Genomic DNA, 18,422 nt, shown 5'->3' on the forward strand with positions numbered 1-18,422 from the left:
CCCAAATAAGAGCGTTGTACAAACGATATTGGAAAATCTGAATGCTCCTTTAACCGTAGCTGTTTGTGGCCCCAGGCTCCGCCACATTGGCCCTCCTTCTATACAAATGTTTGGGGATCCTTTCACACTTAAGTCATGAAACGTTATCAGTGAATATATTTGGGTAGAACAGACTACACAGGGGGCAAAAGTTCTACTTGTCATTTCCTGGCACAGCCAAGTGCACATGCCAACATTTCAGGAGAAACCACAGATGCCTTTGTCTGCTCCAATGAAATCCTCTGGGCTGCAGGAACAGAGGCTTTAGAAGGAGAGAGATTTTGTTGTAAGATCAGGAGAGTGGTGGCTGAGTGAGCATAGCCATGTCCCCCTCTAGTGGCCAGCTGAGGGTCTGCTACTTCGTTGATGAGTTACTTGTTTAGCTCGAGTGGCTAGGCCAACTCCCATTGTGGGAAAACTCCCGCTGGCTTTAATGAGAGTTGGCTCACATGGTCAATGCTGAAGGCCCAGGTCTCTGCTGACAGCCATCATGAGCCATCCCGAACACAAGCAGCGAGAGGAGAAGCAACGTACCCCTCATCACCACCAAGAGGCAGCAGCTCCCCTCTCCTCCCGTGATGGCCCCATGCATCACGTATTTGGGGTGCAGAGGCAGCACAAGTGGGGGAGATGGCAGCTAAGTAACAGTGCTGCTGTGAAAACCAGTCCCTCCCTTCAACAGGTGCTGCCCCAAGAGGGTTTCAGCTCCATCTCTACAATGGGGCTCTACAAAGCAGGGCTTCTCGTGGCGAATGCACTAGTCCAAGGCAGCTGTCCCACTCCCAGCTCCCTCCTGACCCCCCAGATTTTACGTTATATTCTCAATCGCCTCCCCCCAGCACCTGTGAGGCCAGAGACAGCTTGGTGATATCCTAGAGGGCTCGGAGACTGAGGGGATTAGGCCGATCTGAGGGCTGGGGTGGGGATGTGGATTAGAGGGCCCCACAGGGCTTCTGCTGTTCATTTCACTCATTTTAAAGTGAATGTACTGCTGATGGGCGAATGCCAGGCTGGCAGCCCCGAGCCCATGTCCGTGCCTGGGAGCACTGGGCCAAAGGCCCTGAGCCCGCAGCCCAGGGCCAGCGTGAAGACTGTCCTCGTGGCTGACACATTGGGTTCAATCCCCAGTGTCGGCCAAGAGAGCAGCTATTGCACCTACAGAAGGGGAGACACTGTCCCCACTTGGCTGAGTCTCTTCCTCCGGCACCATTCCCAGCGGCTGGAGCAGGGAGCCCCAGAAGGGCTGTTGCTTCAGGCTGAGAACTGCAAGCTGAACACTGCTGCTGGCATGTGCTTTGCCCTCCACGTCCCTGACCACTGCCTGCCCCCGCACCCCTCTGTGTGCTCTCCCTGCTGCAGCCCTGCCCTGGCCCGGCCACCCAGCCGGCCACACGTCGGGTTGTACGCCTGCCGGTCCTGGGTGTGTCCCCTGACCTGTCCAGATATAAAACTAGTTGTGGGTTTGTACCGAGCACGGGACGGAAGTCGCAGCTATTCCAAAGAGGGCACCGCTCCACGCCTGCCGGCCAACCTTACACCATGTGGGCGGGGTCACCCCACCAGGGGGCGGAGTCACACCATTCTCCGCAGTACCGGAATGTCCAGTGTTCTGGGGATGCGTCTGTCGCCACCCTACCGACCACAGCGCTGGGCCCCACCTCGTGCCCCCTGATCATCTCATCATGCCCCGCCCAGTGATCTAGGCCACCCACCTGTATAGCGCAGGCCCCCAGCACCACCCCGGCCCTGCACACTAGACCCAACAACTGAACACAGACTAAGTCAGGGGTGGGCAAACTTTTTGGCCCGAGTGCCACATCGGGGTTGCGCAACTGTATGGAGGGGCAGGTAAGGAAGGCTGTGCCTCCCTAAACAGCCTGGCCCCCACCCCCTATCCACCCCCTCCCACTTTCCACCCCCCTCAGAACCCCCGACCAATCCACCCCCTCCCAGGACCCCCGCCCCTAACCACCCCCTGGGACCCCACCCCCTATCCAACTCCCCCTGCTCCCCGTCCTCTGACTGCCCCCCCAGAACCTCCACCCCATCCAACCGCCCCTGCTCCCTGTCCCCTGACTGTCCCTCGGAACCCCCTTCCCCTTATCCAACCCCCCCCAGCTCCCTGCCCCCTTACCATGCCGGAGCCAGCCGTGTCGCTGCGCTGCCCGACAGGAGCGGCAGGCCAGCGCGCTGCCCGCACGGCGGTGTGGCTGCCTAGACTATTACGTACCACAGGCAGAGAACAGGAGGGCCTGAGGGGCACCAGAGCCTGCGATCCCCACAATGGCAGGGAAACAATTACGTGAGCTACACCTAGATAATCCTGCAAGTGATCCACACCCACACGCTGCAGAGGAAGGCAACCCTGCCGCCCTCCCCAGCCCCGAGATCCCTTCCAGTCTGACCTGGGGGGAAATTCCTACCTAACCTCACACATGGAGTTGTGTTTGACCCTGAGCATGTGAACTAGAACCGGCCAGCCCTAAGCACCTGAGAGAGGGAATGCTCGGTGCCACCCCAGGTCCCTGCCCCGTCCCCTCCTTCTTCCATCTCCAGCCATGGCCAGCCCTGATGCTTCAGAGGAAGGAGACCAAAAACCAATCCCGAATACATTGGAGGAGATTTCTTCCTGATCCCTGCAGATGATCGGCTGAAACCCTGAAGCATGAGCGTTAGGAATAAAAAATGAACACCAAAAGTGAGTCCCAGGGCCCCTAAGCCATGCCCCCAAACTCCCCCGCACAAACAACCCTGTCGTACAATCGCACTCATTGATTTATCCTGCTCTCTCTCAACACTAAATACGTTGTTTGCCCCCATGACTCCTGTGAGGGGCTGTGCAAGAACCTCACCCCTCCTGATTTCACACTTGAATTTGCTCCCCGGCCAGCCTTGTCCTTTAGCTTCATCAGCTTCCCCCATCTCCAGGCAACCCCCTGAAAATTGATGACCCATTGCACAGGTCTCTGTTCCGCATGGAATTTCCACTCTCTCCCTCCCTGGCTTGTGATCTTCCATGACTCATGCAGCCGCCTTCGTATGGGGCAGCAGAGCCGGCGTTGCTATGGGAAGCAAAGTAGAGCAGATCCTTAGCCCTGAAACAAGGACCCCCTTACCCCCAGGCAAGTGTCCAGGGATCGCTTTGGAGCCTCCTGGGGGGCTGCAGTGAAGCTGAGTTTGCTCAGTGGTTAAACACCACCTCTGCCAGGCACGTGATTTTTTTTTCAGCCCCTGGGTGCTTGGTGCACTGACGATCACGCTTCCACTGCAGACACCTTCAGCACCCCTGTGAGGCAAGTCTTGGACCAATCCCTGGCCACGCTTGTCCCTGCTGTCTGCCACAGGCACACAGACCCTCCCACTCCATAATGCCCTTGAGCTAAGGGGGAGTCTCCACCAGCAGAGGGGCTAGGACACACGGCCAAACAGCTCCAATGGCACCTAGGAGAGGGCCAAGTCATTCAAGGCCCAGGTCCTGCCTCCCTTCACGCATCTCAAGCAGCACGTCGCTTGGCGAGGAACCCGCACCCATAGCACACGCAGCAGAGGCAGGGCCAACACCCATGTCTCCTGCAGCCCAGCCTGGCGCTTTAACCCCTAGGCCACACTCTCTTTGCCATACACCCTTCCCTTTCCGCCCTGGCTTTTCAGGATTAGCTTGGGCTTTGTCTGTGGTGCCAGGAGAGAACCGCCCCGGCCTGAGCAGCCACCTGCTGGCTCCTAATTTGCGCCAGCTAACGGACTCTCAGCAGGGGCAGGGCCGGGGTCGATCTCCAGCTTCGGAGCCGGCGCCGAGCTGAAGCCGCCTTAGGGCCCAGCGAAAGCTGCTGACTCAGGAGCAATCAGCGAGGCACAGCTGCCCGGGGGGCGGGGCGGCGGCTCTCCACACTTTTGCCTATGAATGTCGGGATAAACTCCCTTTCCCCAGCCGTCCCCCTCCCGCTCACTCCTAAACAGTTGGCCCTAATGAACATACGGCCCAACAGCTGTACGCGGTTATACATATGCATGGCTCTCTCTATATTTATACCCCTCTCCATCGATACTGGAGATCACAGCTGTCGCTTTTCTTCCTGCCGAGCGCCGCGCCGACGCTCACGCTCTTTGGAGTCTGACTTGACCTATTTTGCAGGCAGAAGTTTTTGTGCGATGATGATTTACCCAGTTGGGGCTTTTGATTCCGGCTGAAACATCTTGATTGAAGGCAAACAATGGCAGCTTCTCCAGCGAGCGGCGCCGCGCTTTGCTGACACCGCACGACTGGGCCGGGCCAGCTGAGCGGGGCAGGTCCCCCGGGCCTGGCCGCTGGAGCAAATGAGGGCGGGCAGTGCCCTGGGGAGATACAGCTCACCACCAGCTGCTTAGGGTGTTGCGATCCGCTGAGAAATGCAGGCAGCCCGGCAGCTGCCTGCTTGCTGCAAGGAGCTCGACTCTGCAGCAGGAACGTGCTAGGTGCTTTGCAAATACCCTGGTCTGTAGCCTCACCTGTCCTAATCAGCGTCCTTCATTTTCCTCTTCCAGATAAGGCCTAAGCTCTGTATATTGGTTTGTTATTGGACGGCAGCCTGGCTAACGCCCGGGCTGGGCACAGCGCTGGTCTGTTATTGGAGGGCGGCCCTGGCTAAGGCCCAGGCTGGGCACAGCACTGGTCTTTATTGGAGGGCAGCCCCGGCTAAGGCTCAGGCTGGGCACAGCGCTGGTCTGTTATTGGAGGGCGGCCCCGGCTAAGGCCCATTTTACAGCCTGGGATGGTGAGACATAGAACCAAAGCAACTTGCTCAAGGTCAGACGGGGAACCCGGGTCTGGACATTAACCACAAGCCCTGCCTTTCTCTCCTGGGGAGAAGGGCTTTGGCGCCTCATCCATAGCCCATGAAAGTCAATGGGCCTCTCTCCAGGGGCTTTGGATCAGCCCCCTGGTGGGCTGGCTTTGAACATGTGCCCTAAAGGTCTATGGGCATCCAGAGCCCCTTGCTGGTCCCATCAGCCACTGGAGAAAGCCCTGGCTGGCATTTGTCAGGGGCCCAAGGCGCAGGGCTGGGTTGAATGGTTTCCTACTGCAGAGGTCAGCTGTGACCACAGAAGCAGCAAACAGGGGAGGCCCCGATGCTCAGAGGTACCAGCTGCACTGTCCTTGGCTGGCTTCTCCTCTAACAAACCTTCTTTTTAAATCTAGTCACAGCAAAACAGTTCGAACATTGCCACAGCGTCCGTATCTGCTGAACGAGTTGTGCCATAGCCTCGGGAGCCGTGGACCGAGTCCCCGCCCCACGCCCCGGGCTCAGCGAGATGGTCTGCGAGCCCCCGCACCCTGCAGCCCGGGCTCAGCGAGATGGTCTGTGAGGCTCCCCCACCCCTACTCACTACTTCCAAAGTGAAAGGGAGTGTAAATCTCCTAGTCCCCACTGGGCCACAGCACTAACCATTGCAGATCTGGCAGTCGCAGCTCAGCTGAGACCCAAGACTACCCAAGTACACAACAGGGTGTGTGTGTGTGTGTGTGTGTGTGTGCGCGCGCGTACATGGACACTGTGCATGGGTGTGCTTGCACAGACACCGTGCGGGGGAGGTTGGGACTGCAGTCAGGATCGGAAGGTATTGGCAGAGGGCATTGGCAGCGCATGGTGTTTAGCAGAGAAGGGATGGGGGGGGCGGCCTGGGGAACCATCCCCCCATGCTGCAAAGGAGCGATACGGAGGCCTCTCTCCACTGGGTTTCTCCATCTCCCTGGGGGACTCTCCTCGTGTGTCTGTCCCCACCCCCCACATGCCAGGCGCAGCAGGTCCCAGTGTTACTTGGCCCAGGTGGGCTTGGCCAGCCAGGAGACCATAAGAACGGCCATAACGGGTCAGACCAAAGGTCCATCCAGCCCAGTATCCTGTCTGCCGACAGTGGCCGATGCCAGGTGCCCGAGAGGGAATGAACAGAACAGGGAATCATCAAGAGATCCATTCTCTGATGCTCATTCCCAGCTTCTGGCAAACAGAGGCTAGGGACACCATCCCCACCCATTCTGCCTAATAGCCATTGATGGACCTATCCTCCATGAACTTATCTAGTTCTTTTTCAAACCCTATTATAGTCTTGGCCTTCACGACATCCTCTGGCAAGGAGTTCCACAGGTTGACTGTGAGTTGTGTGAAGAAATACTTCCTTTTGTTTGTTTTAAACCTGCTGTGTATTAATTTCAGCTCCCCCTCACCCCCAGTGATCCGCCACCTTATGAAAGGGGCAGGCTGGGAGCCGCACAAAGGGGGAATTAAACCCACTGGCACCTCCATTCCTTTCCTCTAGCCCTGCAGCAAGGCATTAGCAGCATCCGGAACTGAGCCCAGGTCAAACGGCCCAGGAGCCCCCTTTGCGCTGACCACTAGACCACGCTGCCTGCCCAACGGAGTGAGGGGGAGGGGACCCAGGAAGTGTGGACAGGGCACCCCATGCCTTGGGCTCCACTCAAAGTACCCCAGCTTCTTAGTCTACTCCCTGGAGGAGCAGGTCACCACAGGCCCAGCCCTTGCTGGCTGTACAGGGCTGGGCCAGGCAGTGCAAGGACCCCCTGGATTTGTTGCTTTGTCCTGCCTTTCCTCGACTGGTGTATTTATGAGCCCCACTGAGTCCCTGGAGCAGCGGTCAAAGCACCTAAAGCCCCTGGCCAGCATGCAGCCACTGGGCAGCTGCTGAGGCGGTGGGGAGCAAACCCCTAAATCCTTGGGTCCCGGAGCAGAAAAGCCTCGGGCCAGAATCAGACAAAGCCGGTTTGTGTTGGTTTTGTTTGAAGTGTGTCCTTCATCTCTGTTCCTACGGCAACAAGGCCCTTCACCTCCTGGCCCAGATGTAGCAAAGGAAGTAGCCAGGGGGAGGAGAGATACAAAAAAAGGGAATGAAAAAGAAAAAGGAGGAGGACGGGGGGGGGGGGGGGAGGCGGGGGATGAAATCAGTGTCTGGCTTCTCTGTGCGCCTTCCTTGGTCTGGAGCAGCTGGCTCCGGGTCCCAGTGGAGACGATGCTCCCTCGCTGGGGGACCCGTCTCCCAGCAGCTCCAGCACTAAAGGGTTCAACCGAGTTTGTGCCTGAAGATTTATTTTTCAAATCGTGTTCACGCCTCAAAATCTTGGCGTGCTTGCAGCTCGCCCACCCCCAGCTTTCCCTGGGCTCAGATCTTCTCGGGAAGTTGACTGGCCTCCTCTCCCACCCTCCAAAATATCCCTCCACATCATGTTCTACGTCAAACAAAGGAAGCTTTTGTTTGACTGAGCTCCGTTTGTTCAGGGGGTTGCTCTAAAGAAAGGAGGTGCTGGCCCTTTAAATGAGTGTCTTTCCCCAGAGCCTTGACAGTCAAGTCGTCCCCTCCCCCCACTTGGCCGGGCGGATAATCTGGAAACTGAGGCTGGAATGTGCTGAGCAGGATCTGATCAGACAGAGGGAACTGGATCAAAGGCAGGGGCACGGCCGAAGGGCTCGGGCACAGGAACAATGACCCAGTGAGCAGCACTTTCTGGCACGAGTCACCACAGCAGCAGAGCCTTTGAACATGAGCTCAGAGCTCAAACGTAAATCGCCCTGACCCAGCAGAGTTCAGCCTCTGGAGAATGGCACTTCCAAGTGCTGCAACCCAGGGACAAGGGAGTCCGGGGATGGGGTTTGATTGTGCTCCTGGACCATTCCAAATGTGCACCAAACCCAACATCCACCAAAGCCAAGGAGTGGAGCTAGGCAAACAAATTATTCAATCCCACTTCCCCCACCAAGAGTTTTGATGACTCCACTTAACGTTCCTCTCTACACCTGGCCCTCCACAATTTCAGTATTTCAATCAATTTGCAAACATCTAGAAGATAATAAAGTGGTAAGTAACAGTCCGCATGGATTTGTCAAACCAACCTGATAACAAGCCTTGTGGATGGGGGCAAGCGGTAGACGTGGTATATCTTGACTTTAGTAAAGCTTCTGATGTTGTCTCACATGACCTTCTCATAAACAAACCAGGGAAATACAACCTTGATAGAGGTACTGTAAGGTGGGTGCAGAACTGGTTGGAAAACCGTTCCCAGAGAGTTATCCGTGGATCACAATCATGCTGGAAGGGCATAACAAGTGGGGTCCCGCAGGGATCGGTTCTGGGTCCAGTTCTGTTCAATATCTTCATCAATTATTTAGATAATGGCATGCAGAGTACACATATAAAGTTTGTGGACGATACCAATCTGGGAGGGGTGCAAGTGCTTTGGAGGATAGGATTAAAATTCAAAATGATCTGGACAAACTGGAGAAATGGTCTGAAGTAAATAGGATGAAATTCAATAAGGACAAATGCAAAGTACTCCACGTAGGAAGGAACAATCAGTTGCACACAAATGGGAAATGACTGCCTAGGAAGGAGTGCTGCGGAAAGGGATCTGGGGGTCATAGTGGATCACAAGCTAAATATGAGTCAACAGTGTAGCGCTGTTGCAAAAAAAGCAAACATCATTCTGGGCTGTATTAGCAGGAACGCTGTAAGCAAGACACGAGAAGTAATTCTTCTGCTCTACTCCATGCTGATTAGGCCTCAACTGGAGTATTGTGTCCACTTCTGGGCACCACATTTCAGGAAAGATGTGGACAAATTGGAGAAAGTCCAGAAAAGAGCAACAAAAACGATGAAAGATCTAGAAAACATGACCTGTGAGGGAAGATTGAAAAAACTGGGTTTGTTTAGTCTGGAGAAGAGAAAACTGAGAGGGACATGATAACAGTTTTCAAGTATGTAAAACGTTGTTACAAGGAGGAGGAAGAAAAACTTTTTTTCTTAACCGCTGAGGCTAGGACAAGAAGCAATGGGCTTAAATTGCAGCAAGGGTGGTTTAGGTTGGACACTAGGAAAAACTTCCTAACTGTCAGGGGGGTGAAGCACTGGAATAAATTGCCTAGGGAGGTTGTGGAATCTCCATCATTGGGGATTTTTAAGAGCAGGTTGGACAAACACTTGTCAGGGCTGGTCTAGATAATACTGAATCCCGCCATGAGTGCAGGGGACTGGACGAGATGCGAGGTCCCTTCCAGTCCTATGATTCTACAATCAGAGCCGGCTCTAGGGTTTCTGCCACCCCAAGCAAAAACATTTTTGGCCGCCCCCGCTTTTTTTTGTGCCCCCCCACCCCAGGCTCTGCCCCGACTCAGCCCTTTCCCAACACCTGGCCCCGCCTCCTCCTCCGGGCGTGCCACATTCCCTGCCCCCGTTGCTTCCTGCAGCTCCCGCCCCCCCGGAACCCCCCGCCCTAGCTCACCTCCGCTCCGCCTGCTCCCCTGAACACGCCGCCGCTCGGCTTCTCCCCCTCCCTCTCAGGCGGGGGAGAGGCAGCGCGTTCAGGGCAGCAGGTGGAGCAGAGGTGAGCGAGGGTGGGGGGGAGCGCAGGAAGTAACGGGGGGGGTAGAGGAACCGTTCCCCGCCCCAGCTCACCTCCGCTCCACCCCCGCCGCCTCCCCCGAGCGCGCCGCCACTCGGCTTCTCCCCCCTCCCTCTCAGGCTTGCCGCGCGAAACAGCTGTTTTGCGCGCGGCAAGCCTGGGAGGGAGGGGGGTGAAGCTGAGCGGCAGTGGTGCACTCAGGGGAGCAAGGGTTGAACAGTGCATGGTGAGGCTGGGGCCACACACATTGCATGGGGAGAAGCCCAAATATTGAATAGCTGCTCATTAAGGGAGCACTGGCCATCCTGGGCACTGAATGAAGCAGAGGTCCTGTGGAAAACACAGTGTGATCGTGCAATTAACGACTGCATCATAATGCACATGCACGAGGGGGCTGAATTAAGGTTACCCAGGCCTCCTTAATTCGGGCATTTCCAAGCTTTCGAGTGCTCGGCTTTGCAACCTGACTAATGTTCTTTTAATGTCGGTTTGGGTGCGTAGCAACAATTCTAGATAATGCCACCCAGCCCTTCCCTGTACGCTGCTTTGGATCTTACAGAGACTCGAAAGAGGCCTCTTAAATCTCACATGTAAACGTCACTTATTCTCCAGGATTTGACCAAACTCTGCAGCCATCGCATGTGATCCGAGGGCTTGAGACCCACCCACAGGTGCCATCACTCTCTGGCTGTGGGGGGGTCTGGCTGGCATTGAGACGGGGTAGATGCTAACCTGTCAGCCTCCGGAGTCTGGGCCAAGTTCAGAGCAGGTACATGCTCTACCGAATGCCGAGTCGATGCGGTAGTGACCCGGGGCCATTCCGTTTCACAGCCACACCTCGGAGATGTGCTTAGCCAGGTCTAACTCCCTTGGGACATTTACTCAGACCGCAACATCAACGAGTAGCTTGGCACAATGGGCAGCATTTGCTCTGGTGAGACTGAAATGCCGGGGGGGCTACAGGGCAGCACCAAGCTATATTGTCAGAGCTCGGGGGTGCTGGGGTTCCAAGACTGGAACTGCAGGGGAGCTGCAGGGCAAGATTGAGGGGCAGTGGCAGAGCAATGCGGGAGGCCAGGGCTGGAATTGGGGGAGGAGGGGCTGGGATTGAAGTGCATTGGCATTGCTGGGGGGCGGGGGGGAAGGGGAGCCAGTGCTGTAATAGCAGGGGGGGCTGCAGGTCAGGGCTGAGGGACATTGGCAGAGCTGTGAATGGGGGAGGAGCCCGGCACTGGGATAACAGGGAGGCTGCAGGTCAGAATTCATAGATTACAAGGCCAGCAGGGACCACTGTGATCATCTATCTGACTCCCGTATACAACGGGCTATATAAACTCCTAGAGCAGATCTCTCGGAAAAACATCCCAGCTTGATTTAAAAATGGCCAGCAATGGAGAATCCACCACGACCCTTGGTACATTGCACCAGTGGTTAATTACATTCACTGTTAAATATTCACACCTTATTTCCAGTCTGCATGGATCCAGGTCTTGTCCTGCAGGTTCCCTGTCCCTACAAGGGGATTGTGTTCTACCTTTCTGTGCTAGCTTGAAGAGCCCGGTATTAAATATTTGTCCCCCATGTAGGCACTTATAGACTGACCGAGTCACCCCTTAACCTGCTCTGTGTTAAGCTGCATGGGTATCCACATAGCAGAGACTAACCTCCAGAAGTCCTCTGCCAGCACAAACTGGGATCAGCAGAAAACCCGAGAGGGATTCCTTGCGGGGAGGGGGGCAGGATTTTCTATGGTTGTTCCCAACTCCTGGTCAGGGATCTGGAGGGTGCATGTCCCAGACATTCCATCTGCAAGGCTGCCGAAAGCCCCAAAACTGCTGCAGCTAACGGCAATTCCCCTTCAGCAGCGATGGGGCAGGGCCTGGGAGCCTGTGATGCCGATGTGATCGCTGCAGTCCCGGCATGTGGGAGCTAGTGATGCTGGGTAGCCGAGCCCAGCTTCTCCAAGGAGCAGGGCTCAGGAGGCTGAGGTTATTGGGCTGAGCGGTGCTGTCATCTGCACAGAGAAGGGAAAGGGGTGGAAATCTGGGGACCATAAGAGCTTGTAGATCCTTGTTGAGCTTGGAGGATGAGGTTAGTCCATGCATCTCAGGGCTGTTGAGCCCCCAAGAGAGGTCAAGGGGTTTGAATACTTGCCAAGGGCTTGGAGATGCCTGGATGAAAGGAGATGGAGAAGCCGTGGATTCACGGCCCACCCCGCTCTGCTCTAGCTGCTGCTTGTGGTCCTGGCTCCCTTAGGAATGCTAAGAATCTCCATCGCTTTCTGCTGCTTCTCCTGGGCTTGTCCCACTGACCTCTACACCCCCAAAGGGGGCAGGATGGGGCTCTGCGCTGAGACTCATGGGACCTGGGTCCCATTCTCAGCTCTGCCACAGACTCCCAATCTGGCCTTGGCCACATCACTTAATCTCTCTCAGCCTCAGTTCTCCAGCTGTAGAATGGGGGACAACAATCTGCTCTCTTGCCTGCACCCCATGTCTTCTTGTCTATTCAGACGGCATTGGGGCAGGGCCTGTCTCTTCCTCTGTGTTCATGCAGCACCAAGCACGAGGAGGCTCTGATCTCTGTCGGGTCTTCTAGGCACTAGAAATAACTAATAAGGAGGGGACCTAGGATTGACCAGATCAAAGCACCGGCCCGCAACGTGGCGTCTAACAGCAGACAGTACAAGGAGAGATGGAGGCTTGAGGCAGAAAAAGCGATTGCAATGAGTAATGTCTAGCCCAATGCTTCCGCACAGGAACCCCACCGTGCACCCACCCAATGCAAGAAGGGATAAAATTCCTCCCTGTGACCCATCCATCTCTGGGCTCCGTCAGCGGCCTGGCTCAGTTCTATTTGAAAACCAGGCCTTCGAGGTTTGGGGCCTTTTTTCTTTTTTTTTTTTTTCACACAGTGTTAAAACAACAAACTAGAGTGCTAAGTCCATTATGGGTACATTATGCAAAGCGATGCAAATTGCAACATAAATCAAGCTGACAGTCAAACTAAAAGTTGCCCAGACATTCCCTCTGGACAGCGCTTCGTGAGCAACTGAGCGTATCTGCTGATGTCAGTTGCATAATGGTCTTTGGATCGGGAGCCGGGCAATCCTCGCTTACTACCGCATTCCCTTCTCCCCAGAACCTCGCTCCGCCTGCCCAGTGCAGAGACGCTCGGCAGAACATAGCTGCCTTTCCTTTCCCCTTGGCTATCAGGGGGTGCAAATACCACAGGCAGATGGAGCGACTGATACCTAGAGCAGCGGGGGAGTTCCTGCACTGTTATGATGCCGAGCGGTACAGTGAGACCGGTACCGTTAACCTCGCACGGGGCTTTATTTTCCATGATTTGTTGCAGAGAGGAGTCAAGGACTGGTTATAAGCGGAGCCCTGTGGATTAATTGGGCAGCTTTAGAACTCACCCCACCCAGCAGAACTATGAACCAGAGTCTAACCCAGGGGTCTCAAACACGCGGCCCGCGGAGCTATTTGCTGCGGCCCGCCAAGTTCCCCGCGCCCCCCACCAACCCCCCCAGTTATTTCCTGCAGCCGCCAAGCTCCCCTCCCGCCCCACAGCGCACCGCATCCCCGCTCCTCTACCTACCTCCAGGCGCTCCCCGCCACCAAACAGCTGTTTGGTGGCGCTTAGCACTTTCCAGGAGGGAGGGGGGAGAAGTGGGGAGCCGCCTGCTCAGGGGAGGAGGCGGAGAAGAGGCAGGGCGGGGTGGGGATTTGGGGAAGGGGTTGGAATAGGGGCAGGGAGGGGGCGGAGTTGGGGTGGGGACTTTGGAGAAGGGGTTGGAAGGGGGGAAGAGGCAGGGCAGGGGCGGGGCATCATGGAAGGGGTGGAGTGGGGGCGGGGCCAGGCGCAGGGGGGAACAGTGTCAGTGATGCAGCCCTCGGGCCAATGTACTAGTCTTCATGTGGCCCTCCTGGTAATTTGAGTTTGAGATCCCTGGTCTAACCTTTCCTGGGGTGAGGTGAGGGGAAGTAAATGACCGGCCCCGAGAGAGTTTTCCAAGCAGAAAGTGATTCATAGAGTTCAAGGCCAGAAGCGGCCATTAAATCACCTGGCTGACCACCTCTATAGCACATTGGCTCCATTTCCCTCCATACTGAGCCCACTCACTTGTGTCTGGCTGAAACTCGTCTTTCAGAAAGGCATCCAGGCTGCATCTGAAGACATCAAGCGACAGGGAACCCATCACTTCACTTCCCGGTTTTCTAACTGGAATTTGCCTGGCTTCAGCTTCCAGCCACTGGGTCTTGTTCTGCTTTTCTCCACTAGATTACAGAGCACCTTAGTTCCTGGTAATTCCCCTCTGCAAAGGGACTTATCCACCGTAATCAAGTCACCTCTCCGTCTTCTTGTTGATAAGCTGAACAGATTGAACTCTTTAAGTCTCACTCGGAGGTATTTTTTTCCAGCCCTTAACATAATTTTTCTGGCTCTTTTCTGCATCTTTTTCAATATCTTTTTGAAAGTGGGGACACCAGAACTGGGTGCCCCTGTCGCAGAGCTAGTTGACCTCTTGGGCATGTGCCAGACTGAACCCCCCATGCACTGTCCCTAGTTTGAGGGCTCTAGGCACACTCTTGGGGTGCAGATCTCCCTGCTGAGAGCTGAGATCTCCACAGACCAACTGCCTCACCCCAGGACCAGAACTGGTCCCCAAACTCCCCCATAGCTTCAACACACCCACAACCAGAATTCAGCCCTGCATGCATTTTTGAGTCCACAGGTTAAATCTTCGATGGGCATACGATCGGTGTAGCACATACCAGGTGCACACGCACACACAGAGACTTTGCACAGGATTCTAAAACACCATTCTCTCTTTTAAGTAAAGAGCAAAGGGCAGAGAGTACAGATCATTTAGAAAACAACACACACCCATAACGCAACGCCCCTCGCTAGCTCACCCTTCCCTGGGAAGTCCCTGGGGGACGGGCTGAGTTCGGATAGGGTACCCTCTCGCCTTATCAGGCTCCTGCTGCAGCTCCCCTCTCCTTGGGCTGATGAAAATGGCCAAAGACACCAAGCAAAGCAACTCCTGCCTTCTTACAACCTCCCAGTCCTCTCAGGTGACTCCCAGAGCAGCTTCAGAGGTGAACACAGACCCTACTGGGTGACTTCTCCCCAAGAAACCTGTTCTCCTGGGTGACACCCAGCCTGTTGTCTAGGATGTTTGTATTTGAATAGCAGACCACCCTGATTTAATGATCCTGTATTGTATTACTGCTCCTTGGGACTTCAGTCCACCATGGGGATAAAAGGACAGAGAAGGCAAAGGGCTGCACATTCAAAATGAAGTTTGCGGTTTGGTCAGGAAGTTCATAATCCCACACAGAACTCAAACTGTACAGACATTACAAAGTCACCACAACAGCATTCCAGTATGGGATCTCACCAACAAATTAAAATCACCTCCCTGCGCCTACTCACCACGCCTTTGTTTATGCACCCAAGGATCACATCTTCTTTTGGCCACAGTATCATTCTGGCAGCTCAGGTCAAGTTGCTTGCCCACACAAGACTTAAATACCTTTCAGAGTCTTTGCTTTCCAAGACAGAGTCCCCCTATTCTGTAGGGCGGGCCTGTGTTCCTTGTTCCTAGGTGTATGGGTGGAAGAGGTGTGAACTTCTCCCATTCATCTCAATGGGGTATCAACTTGGAAACAATTGTCTGATGGTTTTAGAGTAGCAGCCGTGTTAGTCTGTATCGGTAAAAAGAAAAGGAGGATTTATGGCACCTTAGAGACTAACAAATTTATTTGAGCATAAGCTTTCATGAGCTACAGCTCACTTCATTGGATCACTTAAAAGTCAGCTTGTTAACTATTCCAGTGCTAATCCTTTCAGCTCATTGGCATGAAGTGTCCAGCCCTGCTGATGTATGCATGTGGCACATTCAAATTACACAGAATCTCAGTTTGTCTCCTAACAGGTATGTTTCTAGGCATTGTGGTTGGGAAGTAAACCTGGAACATGTGAACGGAGCATAACCAATGCAGTGACGTCTGCCTGAGTCTGCAAACAGCCTGAAAGAATAACTCAGAGAGGTGTGAACAGGCCAACCCCCATTAATCCCATTGGAACATTAACACTGAAGTCTAATGAAGATACATAAAATGTCAGCATTAACTATTTCACTGCTCTTCATTTTAGCAGATGGAATGCTGAAGGGAAGACGGCCACAGGGAAGGAAATGCAGGAGGAAGAAAGGAGTGACACACACACAGGGAAGAGGAAGAGAAACAAAGGGCAGGAACAACACTGGCCCTGAAGGGGAGCAGATGTCCCATTAAGTGGTGCTAAATGTGAGAGCAAAGCACTGAACAAACGGGAGATGGAAGTTTAGGGACTTTATGGAGTCCCTAGTCTGCCCTTGATCTTTGGGCAAACCTCCCACTGACGTCTGGGGCGAAGTCCTAAATTACACTCCAGGCCATGCGACATAGCTTGGAGCTCCAGATGCCTCAGTTCCCCCTCTGTACAATGTCCTACCTTGCAGGGGGTTGTGAGAGTAGATATACTAAAGATTGTGTAATGGGGACCGATAAGTTCCATACACCAAGCCAACTGGTAGTGGCCTCATGCCATTGTAGCTCCAGCAGGTATGTCTGCCACCAACACCCTCTGGAGAGAGGATGATGGAGCATGGGAAGAGAAGGCTTCCCCTTGAGTTCATCTCATTGTCTGGTTAAGTAACAGACTGCCTGGCACCCCCAAGTCAGCAGTGGATCAGAGGGAGTGCCACATGGTTGGGAATGCTGCAGTCTCTTTCTCGGATCTAACTCAGCCCGCAGACAGGAGACAGAACAGCACGTCCTCAGGATGCTGCCGAAAGCAGCGCTGATGACTCAATAGGGAGGCAGGCACGCTTCCCTCTTAGCTCGTAACACACAAATGCCCAACAAACCAGGGCAGGGGATGCTGTGCTGCTGGGGGTGATGTCAAACCAAGGACCTGGGCAACTGAGTTCAAGGAAGATCCCAGGGCTTCCACCCCGCAGCGCAAAGGTGCTCCATGCAGCGTCTTAGTCAAATTGGAGCTCGAACTGTTGCAGCACGTTCTGAAATTCCTCAGCCACGTTAGTGAGGGAGAGGGCCACTTCACGAAGAGAGAGCATGGCCTAGTGGATAGAGGCACTGGACTAGAAATCGGGAGACCCGAATGTCACGGAGACACCGGGCGATGCTCTGGAACTACTCCATACGAAGCCAGGCAGGAGGACTCTGGGGAAGCCTCCTCTCCCCAGGGCAAGAAGCTTACACAACGTTGACCTTCCTGGGGCTGACCCTGGCGCATTCAGCATCCCCGTCCACACCGTGCACTTCCCACAGCGAGTCCATACAGGCGGGCTCCTGGGGAAGCCGGAGGGTCCTGCCCCCCAACTCCGCAGTCAGACGTGACTCTCAGCCAGCCAGTGAAACAGAAGGTTTATTAGTCGACAGGAACATGGTCTAAAACAGAGCTTGTAGGTACAGAGAACAGAACCCCTCAGTCAGGTCCGTCTTGGGGGGCAGGAAGGCCAGAGCCCCATCTGAGCCTCCCCACATTTCCCCAGCCAGCTCCAAACTGAAACTCTCCAGCCCCTCCTCTCCTCTGTGTCTTTCCCCAGCCAGGAGGCCACCTGATCTCTTTGTTCTCCAACACCTTCAGTTGGCACCTTTGCAGAGGAGGGACCCCCAGCCATCAGTTGCCAGGAGACAGGGTGTCAGCCATTCTTTCTGCAGACACCATCACACTGACCCCCTAGGCCTCTGCCACAATCACACACCCTTTTCCCACCACCTGGATACTTAAGAACTGCATAGGGGAAACTGAGGCACCCACCCATTATTCAGAGAAAACATTAAGAACATTCCCACTTCGTCACACCACATTCTAAACCTGGCTCTGCCACTGACCTGCTGTCTGTGACACACCTTGGGCTATTCTCGGTTTCCCATCCCACCCTTTGTACACCTGTCTATTAAACTAAGCTCTTTGGGGCAGGGACTGGCAACCCCAGTTTGTAGTGTAGACATGACCTGTGTGTTTGTACAGCTCCTAGCAAAATGGAGCCCTGATCCCCATTGGGGCCTCTAGCTACTGTCTCAAATCTAAATAACAACACACTGTTGTGTTGTGGGGCTATCAGCTGTTAAGCAGCTGTAATGCCCCCCCCAGAGACAGCTGCAGTGATCTTTATATCGCTGCAAAGTACTCTGAGCCTTTAAGAAGGTGCTGTATAAAACAGTAATCCATCCTGGGAACTTACTGCCCCCACGACAGTGATTTATGTTATACAGCGAGGCTATTGATTTATTCTTTATGATAAACGATCCAGAGCCTGGCTAATTAATATTCCTTCATAATTTCCAAGAGCTGATGATGTTATCTTAAACAGCTCCCCAAGACGGGCTTCCATACTGATGAGGTTGATATATGTGTTTAAGCTGATGACATCTAAATATGCTTCCCATCATATTTAAGCTCTGTGTTTAACTTCTAATGGACCAGGAAGATTTCCTCTGAAATAGAATTTTAAATTAAAGGAATTTTAGGAGCCAAGTGAGCAGGGCCTATTGGGGAGCTAGTTGGGAGCTCCCTTCGGTTCCTGGATATTCATCGACCAAGTCCAGAAGGGTCCATCATGAGCCCCAGATCTGATCTCTTGCGTAACACAGGCCAGAGAATTTCACCCAGTAATGCCTGCATCCAGCCCAATAACTTGTGATAAATTATACTAACAAGCAGAATTGCGCCTGGCTTTCCAAAATCATGAGATGGGCCTGCCAAAATTATGAGATTGGCTTAAAAATCATGAGATTTACACAGTAATACCGTGGGCGGAGGGGGTGGGGGTGTCTCTTTCTTTGCCTTCTGCGGTTGCAGCTGTTAGGGGTTACATTTCTCTCTGCTAGGCATTTCCTTTTATTTGCGAACAAAAGCCGAGTCCTCAGCCCATCACCTGACTCCAAAAGTTGGGGCTTTAAGAAAACCACCAACT

This window comes from Chelonia mydas, chromosome 7 (genome assembly GCF_015237465.2).
Source record: "Chelonia mydas isolate rCheMyd1 chromosome 7, rCheMyd1.pri.v2, whole genome shotgun sequence".
Taxonomy (NCBI): domain Eukaryota; kingdom Metazoa; phylum Chordata; order Testudines; family Cheloniidae; genus Chelonia; species Chelonia mydas.